The sequence below is a fragment of the Loxodonta africana genome, chromosome 8, assembly GCF_030014295.1.
Source record: "Loxodonta africana isolate mLoxAfr1 chromosome 8, mLoxAfr1.hap2, whole genome shotgun sequence".
In the NCBI taxonomy this organism is placed as follows: domain Eukaryota; kingdom Metazoa; phylum Chordata; class Mammalia; order Proboscidea; family Elephantidae; genus Loxodonta; species Loxodonta africana.
This window is the reverse complement of record NC_087349.1, coordinates 68,467,516-68,478,789: the sequence shown is the minus strand read 5'-3', so window position 1 is coordinate 68,478,789 and position 11,274 is coordinate 68,467,516.

Here is an 11,274-nt window from a genome sequence, read left to right as displayed (position 1 = left end):
TCCAGCATCCATCCAAGGATAAGCCAGACCAGGTCAGGTTATGCTTCAGTAACGATCACCACATAATCTCAGTGGTTTCTCACAAGAAGTTGATTTCTCACTCATGTGTTATTTCCAGTATGAGTCAGTGGGATTCTGCCCCACAAATCCTCAGGGACTTATGCTGAGGAATGCGATATAGGTCTACAGCCCGGCATGTGGAACACGTGAGTTTCTGTCAGTGCAGCAAGCATAGACAGAGCTGGAGGGCTACACCTGGAACTCTCTTCCAGGCTTCATCCCAGGAGTAGCACACCTCCATTACTGCCACAGCCCATTGGCCAGAAATGGTCATGCACTGTATCTAACTGAACGTGTTGGGAAATGGGACAGGGTAGGTGCAATACTTCATGAGTTCTACATATCTGTGCAAATGGTTAGGCGCTGGACTGCTAACCTAAAGTTGAGCACTTCTAACCCACTTAGAGGTGCCTCAGAAAAACAGGCCTGGTGAGCTGCTTCAGGAAGTTCACAGCTTGAAAACCCTATGAAGCAATTCTACTCTGCACACATGCGGTCGCCATGAGTTGAACCAACTCAACAGCAACTAACAACAACAACGTTATCTCTGCCACCATCTCCAAAAGGGTCTCAATCTTTAACATTGATATTGAAGAGTTTATTACAACAAAGTCTAGTTGGTTTAAAGGGAAGAAGAAAAAAAAATATGTATTACTGTCTTAGTTATCTAATGCTGCTACAACAGAAATATCACAAGTGGATGGCTTTAACAAATCGAAATTTATTCCTTCACAGCCTAGGAGGCTGGAAGTCCAAATTCAGGGCGCCAGCTCCAGGGGAGAGCTTTCTCTGTCTGTCAGTTCTGTGGGAAGGTCCTTGTCATCAATCTTCCCCTGGTCTAGGAGTTTCTCAGGGCAGGGACCCTAGGTCCTGGTGCTTTTTTCTTAGTGGTATGAGGCCTCTCTCCTTTCTGCTCACTTCTCTTTTATATCTCAAAAGAGATTGATCGAAGATACAACCTAATCCCTGTAGATTGAGTGCTGCTTCATTAACATAATTGCCTCTAATCTTGCCTCATTAACATCATAGAGGTTAGAATTCACAACATATAGGATAATCATATCAGATGACAAAACGGTAGACGATCACACAATATGGGAATCAAATACTAGCCAAGCTGACAGACATTTTGGGGGGAAACAATTCAATCCATAACAATTACTTACAGGAAGATTTTTTTAGTAGACAAGAGTCTTGCAATACTGACAGTTCTGTCTTCTTAGAGGAAACTGGAAAAACTGTGAGGATGTATTGTATAGGCCAACATATGCAATGCCTGCACACCCCTACCCTTCTAAGCAGTTCTGGCTCCCATCCAGCAGGGAAGATGCGGTTTTAGGCCAGTAAATTCAGCTCTGCATTGCAGGACCTCTGGTCTCAGCTGACTAGCTCAGGAAGCCAATGTGGTAGGCCTGGCAGAGTAACTTTTCACCCAGAGAAGAGTCAGAGCTTATCAGATGCTCCCTCCTTTGATTCTGAACTCATGATATTATGAAATAACTTGCCAATTATAAAAGCAGTAGACCCCAAAATTACAGTAGCCGTGCACAGCTGCTATAAAGTAATAGGAGCCTTGCATCCTCAGACTATGAGCATGCAGAAGCAGAGAAATATAGAAAAGATGTTCGGTGGAGGAGGTGAGATTGCTGGTAGTGGCAGGCCCTCAAAACAGACTGAGTTGCTCAGTCACCACAAGCACTGAGCATCGTTGTACTTAAGCTGCTTATTTACACTCCCTAGACCAATTGCACCTCTCTGTCCTCTCCTCTGAAAAAAAAGATTTTTGGCCTTAATACAAAATAAAAACCAGATAATTGGTAGGAAAGAAACCTGAGGGCCCTACTGTTCTCAACACATCCAAATGTTTGCTCTAGAGTTCTCAAGCATTTGGCCAGTGTTCTCATTGAGAACATGATTGACCACAGTTGAATCCTGGGGCCCCTCAAGTTTCTATCAATCTCTTCCTTTACCCTGCTCGTATTGCTTGGCACTCTTGTCGCATTTTAGTAGATATCCAAGCCCACTTGGATTCTTCTTCCTTTATCTCTGGGATACACCCCCCTGAGAAAAACTCCAGGTTGGATAATGCCTGGGCTTAGTATTAGGGTGGGCAACCCAAGTAGAACACTGTTCAGAAGTGCTCAGGAAACCTCAGAAACCAGGTTGGATCCCGCACAGAGGCCCCCCTCTGCCAGCTAGAGGAGAAAATTAATTTTAGAAGTACCTTATCTTGGAGAAGGACATCATGCTTAGTAGAGGGTCGGAGAAAAAGAGGGAGACCCTCAACAAGATAGATTGCCACAGTGGCTGCAACAATGGGCAAACATAGCAACGATTGTGAGGATGGCGCAGGATCAGTGTTTTGATCTGGTGTACATAGGGCTGCTATGAGTCGGAACTGACTCAAGAGCACCTAACAACAACAACATCCATCAACTCTCTGGGGCCTCCTTCTCCAGCCACTTCCAAGGGAGCGCTTTTATAGATTTTGTCCTTGGTGTCTCCTTGAAGGTATATCTGGCCCTGAACTGTACTCTCACAAGGGTCTGTTCCACACTTAGAGCACCCTCCACTGTTCCTCTGTCCCCGGTTCAAGCAGTAGGCATTCTCAGGGCTTACGAAAGCACTTGACAGATCAGCATCTTTGCTTCCACTCTCTTCTAGCAGTTCATCACGATTCTCAACAGCTGGGTGGGAACAAGTGTAGTGTCAGCCACCGTGCAGACCCATAGTCCCTGTTTCTTTTTAATCTTCTTACCCTGGGGCAGAGGCACCCCTTGGACCCATCTCTTTCTGTCCTGTTATAAATGGTATCCTGGTCCAAGGATTTATGGAGATTTGGGCTTCAAGAGGAGTCTTGGAGGGCACAAACGGTTTAGTGCTCAACTATTAACCAAAAGATTGGCCATTTGAACCCAGTCAGGTACGTCAGGAAACCCTGGTGGCGTAGTGGCTAAGAAGCTATGGCTGCTAACCAAAAGGTCAGCAGTTTGCGTCCACCAGGTGTTCTTTAAGCCCTAAGGGTCAGTTCTGCTCTGTTCTATAGGGTCGCTATGAGTCGAAATTGAAACGACAGCAGCAGGTTTGGTTGGCTTAGAGGCACCTGAGAAGAAAGGCCTGGCAATCTGTTTCCAAAAGGTCATAGCCTTGAAAACCCTATGGAGCGCAGTTCTCTTATGCAGCATATGAGGTTGCCATGAGTTGGAGTTGACTCAGTGGCAACTGGTTTGGTTTGGTGGCTTCAAGGTTTCTTTAAATCCCCTGATAGCCTATGTAATTTTTCATGAAAATGCATCTATGAGGAATTTTTCCTAAGGAAATTGATCTAGAGCTTTCATAAATTCTCCTAGGGAACTACGAACACTAAAAATCAGAAAAGTTTCAGCTAATCATAGGCTTCAAGCTGACGCGGAAGGCACTGGTGTAACTGGAGCCTCCTGTGAGCCCTAAAAGTTCACATTGTTCTCATGTAAGCAGGCTGGAGGTTCCTCTGGCCACCCTTCCCTGAAGCGAAGTCATAGGCATTCCATACTGTTTCCTGTCTTCTTGCCCTTGAGGACAAAGTTGGCCATGAGTGGGCCTCAGCAGTCAAACTGAGGAGTATTTTTATCCTGCCAATAGGAGCTGCCATCCCGGGTAAGCTATAACTTTGGCTCCAGCTAGAAAGGAAAAAACTAGCAGGGAGAGAACAAATCCTGACAACACATGAGGGTGGGCTGGCTACCTGCAGTCTGCCACCCATCTGTCATCTGCCCTCAAAACTAGCCCTGACGGGAGCTCTTGCTTCTTTATCTTGGATTCAGAAGTGCTCAGGAAACCTCAGGAACCATATAGGAACTTGCACCAAGGCCCCCTCTGCCAGCCAGAGAGGAGAAAATTGATTTCAGAAATGCCTCATCCATGATGAGCTAATGTTGAGCGGAGCCTGTGGTGAGAGAAGCCCAAAGCCAAGAAGGCTAGTTTTTCTGGCCTGTAAACCAGAACCATGGTTAAAGAGAAAGCACTTTAGGAAGACAGAATGGGCCCAGGCCGAGGCCCAAGAGTCACGGCCTCTTGGCCTTACTTTCAGTCTGGGCGGGGTGAGCAGAGCCAGGCACAGAGGATCACGGTGAGCAGGGAAGACAGTGGAGGAGGTCTGTTGGAGGAAAGTGTGCACATGCTCTGACCTCTTTTGTGGGCAAATGGGGTCGTGGGGCACCTGACGAACCTACCTACTGAAACCAAGTAGAGGTGCAAACAACAGACAGTGAATCACACAGAAGGATGTGGGATCTGGCTGTTAGGCTCATATAACCATGTTCATGTCTTTACTCCTTTTACTCTTTCTGCCTACATGGACTATGGAAAATAAAAACACACGTTGACCAGGGAGTAATTACTCTATGCCAGGCACTGTGCTATGTACACATAAACCCATTTCATCCTCTTAACTATCTTAACCAAAACCAAATCCACTGCTATTGAGTTGACTCTGACTCACAGTGACCCTATAGGACAGAGTAGGACTGCCCCATAGGGATTCCAAAGCTGTAAATCTTTATGGGAGCAGACTGCCACACCTTTCTTCCAAGGAGAATCTTCTGGTACATTTGAACTACCGACCTTTGGGTTAGCCACAGAGCACTTTAACCACTGTGCCACCAGGGCTCCCTAGTGAGCATAAGAGGTAGGTATTTGTGTGTGGGGTTTTTTTTTTTTTTCTTTTTTTTTTGAGATACATAATTCACATACATAAATTCAGTCATTTATGGTTCATAATTTAGTCGTTTTCGGTATTTCACCAAAGTAATGCAACTATCACCACTCTCCAATTCCAGAACATTTTGTTGCACCGCGTACACACAAAAAACCCCCAGACTCATTAACGGACACTCTCCATTACCCCCACCCAGTCTCTGGCAAACACCAATCTACTTTCTGTCTCTATAGATTTGCCTATAATGGACATTTCATATAGATTAAATCATATAATATGTGGTTTTTTGTGACTGGCTTCTACCACTGAGCATAAAAATTTCAAGGTTCATCCATGCTGTAGCAGTATCAGTATTTAATTCCTTTTTGTGGCTGGATAATATTTCATTGTATGTACATACTGTATTTTTTTTTTAATCCATTCATCATTTGACGGACACTTTATGAATTATTCTGGTAAAAACATTTGTGTACAAGTTTTTGCGTGGACATACGCTTTCATTTTTCTCGTGTATAAAGCTGGGAGCGGAATTGCTGGGTTATGTGGCAACTCTGTGCTTAACCTTTTGAGGAACTACCAGACTATTTTCCAAAGTGGACGTACCTTTTTGCATTCTACCTTCTATGAAAGTCCCACTGTCTCCACATCCTCACCTACATTTGTCATTACCTGAATCTATAGGCTGAGCAAATAATCCGAGAAGCTGCACTACATGAAGAAGAACCCTGATCAGGACTGGAGGAAGACTCATTAACAACCTGCAATATGCAGATGACACAACCTTGCGGGCTGAAAGTGAAGAGTTCTTGAAGCACTTACTGATGAAGATCAAAGACTACAGCCTTCAGTATGGATTACACCTCAACACAAAGAAGACAAAAATCCTCACAACTGGACCAGTAAGCAACGCCATGATAAATGGAGAAAAAACTGAAGTTGTAAGTATTTCATTTTTTTGGATCCAGAATCAATGCCCATGGAAGCAGCCATCAAGAAATCAAATGACGCATTGCATTGGACAGATCTGCTGCAAAAGATCTCTTTAAAGTATTAAGAAACAAAGATGTCCTTGGAGGATTAAGGTGTGCCTGAGCCAAACCATGCCTCATATGCATGTGAAAGACGGACAGTAAAAAAGGAAGACTGGAGAAGCATTGATGTGCTTGAATTACGGTGTTGGTGGAGAATATTGAATACACCATTGACTGCCAGAAGAAAGAACAAATCTGTCTCGGAAGAAGTACAGCCAGAATGCTTCTTCGAAGCGAGAAAGGTGAGACTTTGTCTCACTTACTTTGGACATGTTATCAGGAAGAACCAATCCCTGGAGAAGGACATCATGCTTGGTAGAGGGTTGGTGAAAAAGAGAAGACCCTTGACAAGATGGGTTGACACAGTGGCTTCAACAATGGGCTCAAACACAGCAACAATTGTGAGGATGGTGCAAGATGGGGCAGCATTTCATTCTGTTGTACAGAGGGTCGGTATGAGTTGGAAATGACTCAGCAGCACCTAAGTGGGTGTAAAGTGGTATTGTGATTTTAACTTGCATTTCCCTAATATAGGTAGGTATGATTATCTCCATTTTACAAGTAAAACTCTCAGGTTCACAGCATCATCCCTCACCCGTCTGATGTCAATGCCTGGACCGCTTCCCTTTATGCCACACTGACTCTGAGTTTCAGAATGTGGGAGGGACATAGTTCTCTCAAGTGTGGCCTGCCAGCTAACCAAAATGACAGATGGCGGCGTGCTGAGACCCAGGTCAGGACATAAAGGGAAAAAACTTGCCAAGAAAGAGAAATAAGCAAACATTTGAATCCCCAAGTTGTAGAAAACAACTGACTTATGCAACTACAGATTCAAAGACTAATTAGTCAAAGGGGCCCAAGGTAATTCTCAACCAAGGTATCCACTGCAGCCTGTCCAGTGCTCTATCCAGAAATCCCAAGGTAATAACTTCCATGGTCGAAGGGTCAAGGTCCATCTCACATTTCCCAACTTGAGGTAATCCGTGTAAAACTAGACCAAACAATCTTCATTACGCCTTAGAAATATCGATCACATTCAAGAATAATCTCTTAGCCATTTTCAGGCGTCTATAATTTTCTTTTTTTGTGGGGAGTGGGGGAACAGGGGTTGCTTTTTAATTTTCTAGATGAGGCAGTTCAAAAAGTGTAAAGAAGAGGACAGATTTCTGGGCTCCCTGGTGCCAACTTCACAAATCTTTCTCAACTGAGTGCAGAGCATTTGGTATGGGCCACATGCCAGGAAATGCTCTGTGCTCTGAACTAAAATACCAGCCTTCCCCAAAGGCACCTCCAGCCCTTTTCCAGTCATAAACGAAAAAAACCAAACCCACTACCATAGAGTCGATTCTGACTCATAGCGACCCTATAGGACAGAGTAGAACCACCCCATAGAGTTTCCAAGGAGCGCCTGGCGGATTTGAACTGCCAACCTCTTGGTTAGCAGCTGTAGCACTTAACCACTATGCCATCAGGGTTTCCTTTCCAGTCATAAATACCTTAATTCTGTTTACCTTAGAGTATGAATGTGTTGGTGCCATGTCTCCCAGGAAAAGGGGAAAGCCTGAAACTATGTGTCATCCTTGGATTTGCCCATAAACCAAATTTCGTCCTACCAAGCTGTCTTAGCAACAAAAAGTATCATACAGGAGGGCTTTAAAGAACAGAAATTATTTTCTCACAGTTCTGGAGGCTAAAGTTCAAATCAGGGTCTCAGCTGTGTCAGTTCCTTCTGTGTGCCTCTCTCCTAGTTTCTGGTGTCTGCTGGCAATCCCTTGTGCTTCTTTGCTTATAGACAGGTCCTTACATGGTGTCTGCTCTCCGCGCCCCCGCCCCATGTGTGTCTGTGTCTATTCTGCTCTTTCTATAAGACCCTACTCAGAAGTGATTAAGTTTAGGGTCCACCCTACTCTGATATGGCCTCATTAACATAAGAGAATAAAAACTGTATTTACAAACAGGGTCATATTTAGAGGTACAGGAATTGGGACTTCCACATTTCTTTCCCACAATTCAGTCCATAACACAAGCCTTTCCTCAGACCATCTTGCTGTTAAGAGATCTTCTGCTCATTTTCATTTAATCTTTTGCTGTGTTTTCCTTCCTTTTCTCCTTACTTTATATTAAAAAAAATTAACTTACATTTTTCTTCCAGATTATAAGGCTAACAGGTGCTACTGGAGAATAATTAGAAAAACAGAAAAGCAAATGTTAAAGACAAAAGTTACCCACTACCCAGACATAACCACTATTAATTTGCTTGTATTCTTCATGTCTTTTTTATACTTACATATATAAATGTGTGTATTTTTCCAAAACAAAAAAGTGATTGCAGTGGTTTGTGACCTTGCCACTTGGCATAAGTGCTGCTACACTATTGTTCACAAAGAATGTGCCAAATTATTCTTTTATTAGCAGATATGCATGACCATATACATTCCCCTTAGCATCAAATGTTATCCTCCTTTTCAGTATTTGTCAATTTAAAACAAATTGTTTTAATTTGTGTTTCTGTTTACTAGTGAGGTTAAACATTTATTTTCACGTTGATTACTTCCCATGAATGAACCAAACTCATTGCCATTGAGCTGATTCTGACTCATAGTGACCCTGTAGGAGAGAGTAGAACTGCTCCATAGGGTTTGCAAGGAGTGGCTGGTGGATATCTAACACAGTCAGTTAAGTCGTATCTACTTTTTGCTGCAAACTGGTTGATGGATGGATGGTGAGAAGGTGGTACAGGCAGAATGAAATTCAGGTTGCTTCCTTGCCTTCTTTTTAGCAAACATTACAAAACCAATATATGCTCACTGTAAAATAAATAATTCAAAAGGATATATGAATATTGTGAAATTCAACTCCTTCCTCCCACTGCCACCTACCTACCAGGTCCCATTCCCTAGGTGTAACTCTCTTCAGCCTCCTCTTCCCAAGGATCTGCTACTGTGGTCATGGATTTCAGGTAGTAATTAAGAAAGGGTCAGGGATTCTGAAAGTTTCCTACAAAGCTCCCAGGGCATGCTCCAGGGTGGTCATTGGGAAGCAAAGCAGGAGAGACCACACCAGGTGTCTTTCTGTAATCAAGCAGGCAGATGAATGAAGAGTGAGCTAAGATTATCCTGTTAGCCTTGATTTCAGTTTATATGAAAATGGCAGGCTGTTTATTGCAGCACATGAGCAGTGTCCTTTGTTAACTCCTGTCCCTTGAGTGTAACCCCTTTCCTTTACAAAGCAGAATAGAAAACCCAAGAAAAGGTCTGCTTTTCCAGCATGAACACTTTTCCCCACTTGGCAGGTCGTTATGGAGCCCTAGATCCACCTTTTATCCCACTTGTTTCCAGGCAGTGGTTTGAAATAACATCCATTGCTCACAGGGCCATACACAATTCTGGCTAAAGGAATGTCATCGAAGTCATGTTCAAAACAGATGCCAAGATTTGAGTAATGTGAAAAGGGACCCATTCCTTGATATCAGAAAATCTTTTGGAGGAAAAATGATCTAATTGGTCAAATTCTTAGTGTTAAGAAAATGGCTGTTCTGCATGAGAGGGGCCATCACTAAACTGACCTGGAATTTCTGGGAAAAAAAAATTTTTTTTTCCTCTACTCTTTGAGAGATGCAAATGTCTATGGAATGGGAGAGGACATTTTAGAACTAAAGGGTCACCGGCTTCCTGTTGATGAAAGGAAAAAAAACAAGGACATTCGAGGTGGAAATATTTCTCAATTTGATGAGAATTCTGCCTTTTCTTCCTTTCCAGTACTTCAACTAAAACGGCTCTTGTTTGTTAAATCAAAACTTTAAAAATCTATCCCCCATCCCACCCCTTCTTGCATCATTTTTTATAGGGAAACCTTTTCTCCGAGGGTTTAATTTTTTTTTTCCTCCATGGGATTGTCTTAGGTAAGATGGTTTAGTGTTAGGCAAGTTAACTTTTAGGCACACTCTGTAGAGACTTAATATCACATGAGCTGTTCAAATAACATAATTTTGTGTGATAAAGCTTTGTCTTGGACCTGGTTCCAAAGGGCTTCTTTCAAAAAGTATCCATTCTTAAAAAGCAAGCCTCATTTCCTGGAACCAGAGGATAAAATTATATTGGAAGACTCTAGGTGATGTTGGTGTCAAAAATGGATATATGTATGTGTAGGTGGCGGATGTGAGCGGAGCTGTTAACCAAAAGGTTGGCAGTTCAAATCCACCAGCTGCTCCTTGGAAACTCTATGGGACAGTTCTCCCCAGTCCTATAGGGTTGCAATGAGTTGGAATTGGCGACAGCAATGGGATATATATGTACGAAGTTACCCCTAAACTTGGCAGCTTAAAACAACAAACATTTTTCATCTCACACAGTTGTCTAAGGGTTGGAAAACAGGAAATGTCTTAGGTGAGTGTTTCTGGCTTAGGGTCTCTCATAAGGTTGTAGTCAAGCCATCAGTCAGGGCTTCAGACAGTCATCTCAAGGTTTGGCTAGGGCTAAGAAGATCTGCTTCCTAGCTCATTCATATGATGTGGGCAAGAGGCCTCAGTTCCTCAATAGCTGGTGGCCAGAAGCCTCCCCTACTAGTCATTGAGGCCTCTCTATATAGATTGCGTAAGTATCCTCACAACATGGCTCCCCTACAGCAAGTGTTTCAAGAGAGTATATTGTGTACCCAAGACAGAAGCCACAGTCTTTTTATAACCCACCTTGGAAGTGACATACCATCACTTCTGCTATATTCTGTACATCAGAAGTAAGTTCAGCCTGCTCTTAAGAGAAGGAAAAATAAGTTCTGCTTCTTGAAGGGAGGTGTATCAAAGAATTTAAATACATATTTTTTAGATGACCATATGTATGATACAAATTACCTACACATCTAGTCTGGTTTTTTAGTCTACAGCAGAGGTCAGCAAACTTTTTCTGTAAAAGACTAGATAGTAAATATTTCAGGCATTGTGGATCAGATGATCTCTGTTGCAACTATTGATCTCTGCCATTGTACTGCAAAGCAGCCATAAAACCAAACACCAAACCCAGTGCCGTCGAGTCGATTCTGACTCATAGCGACCCTATAGGACAGAGTAGAACTGCCCCATAGGGTTTCCAAGGAGGCCTGACGGATTTCTACTGCCAACCTCTTGGTTAGCAGCCGTAGCACTTAACCACTACGCTACCAGGGTTTCCAAAGCAGCCATAGGCAATACATAAACAAATGGATGTGGCTGTGTTTCAATAAAATTTTATTTACAAAAACAGGCAGCAGGTGGGATTTTGTTGTCCATGGGCAGTAGTTTGTTGACCTGTCGTCCACGCCCATAGAGGTTACTGGAAGTATAGCATACTTAGTGATTTTGTTTTCTTACTATCAGAATCCTATTTCAAACATGGTTCATCCAATCGTCCAGGTGGCATTGCTGTTTGATCTGTCATCATGCCTCTGCAGCTTGAAGTTTAGTGTGGAATAATACAGAAAGGCAATACTGAGAGATTGAGGTGGAGAAAACTT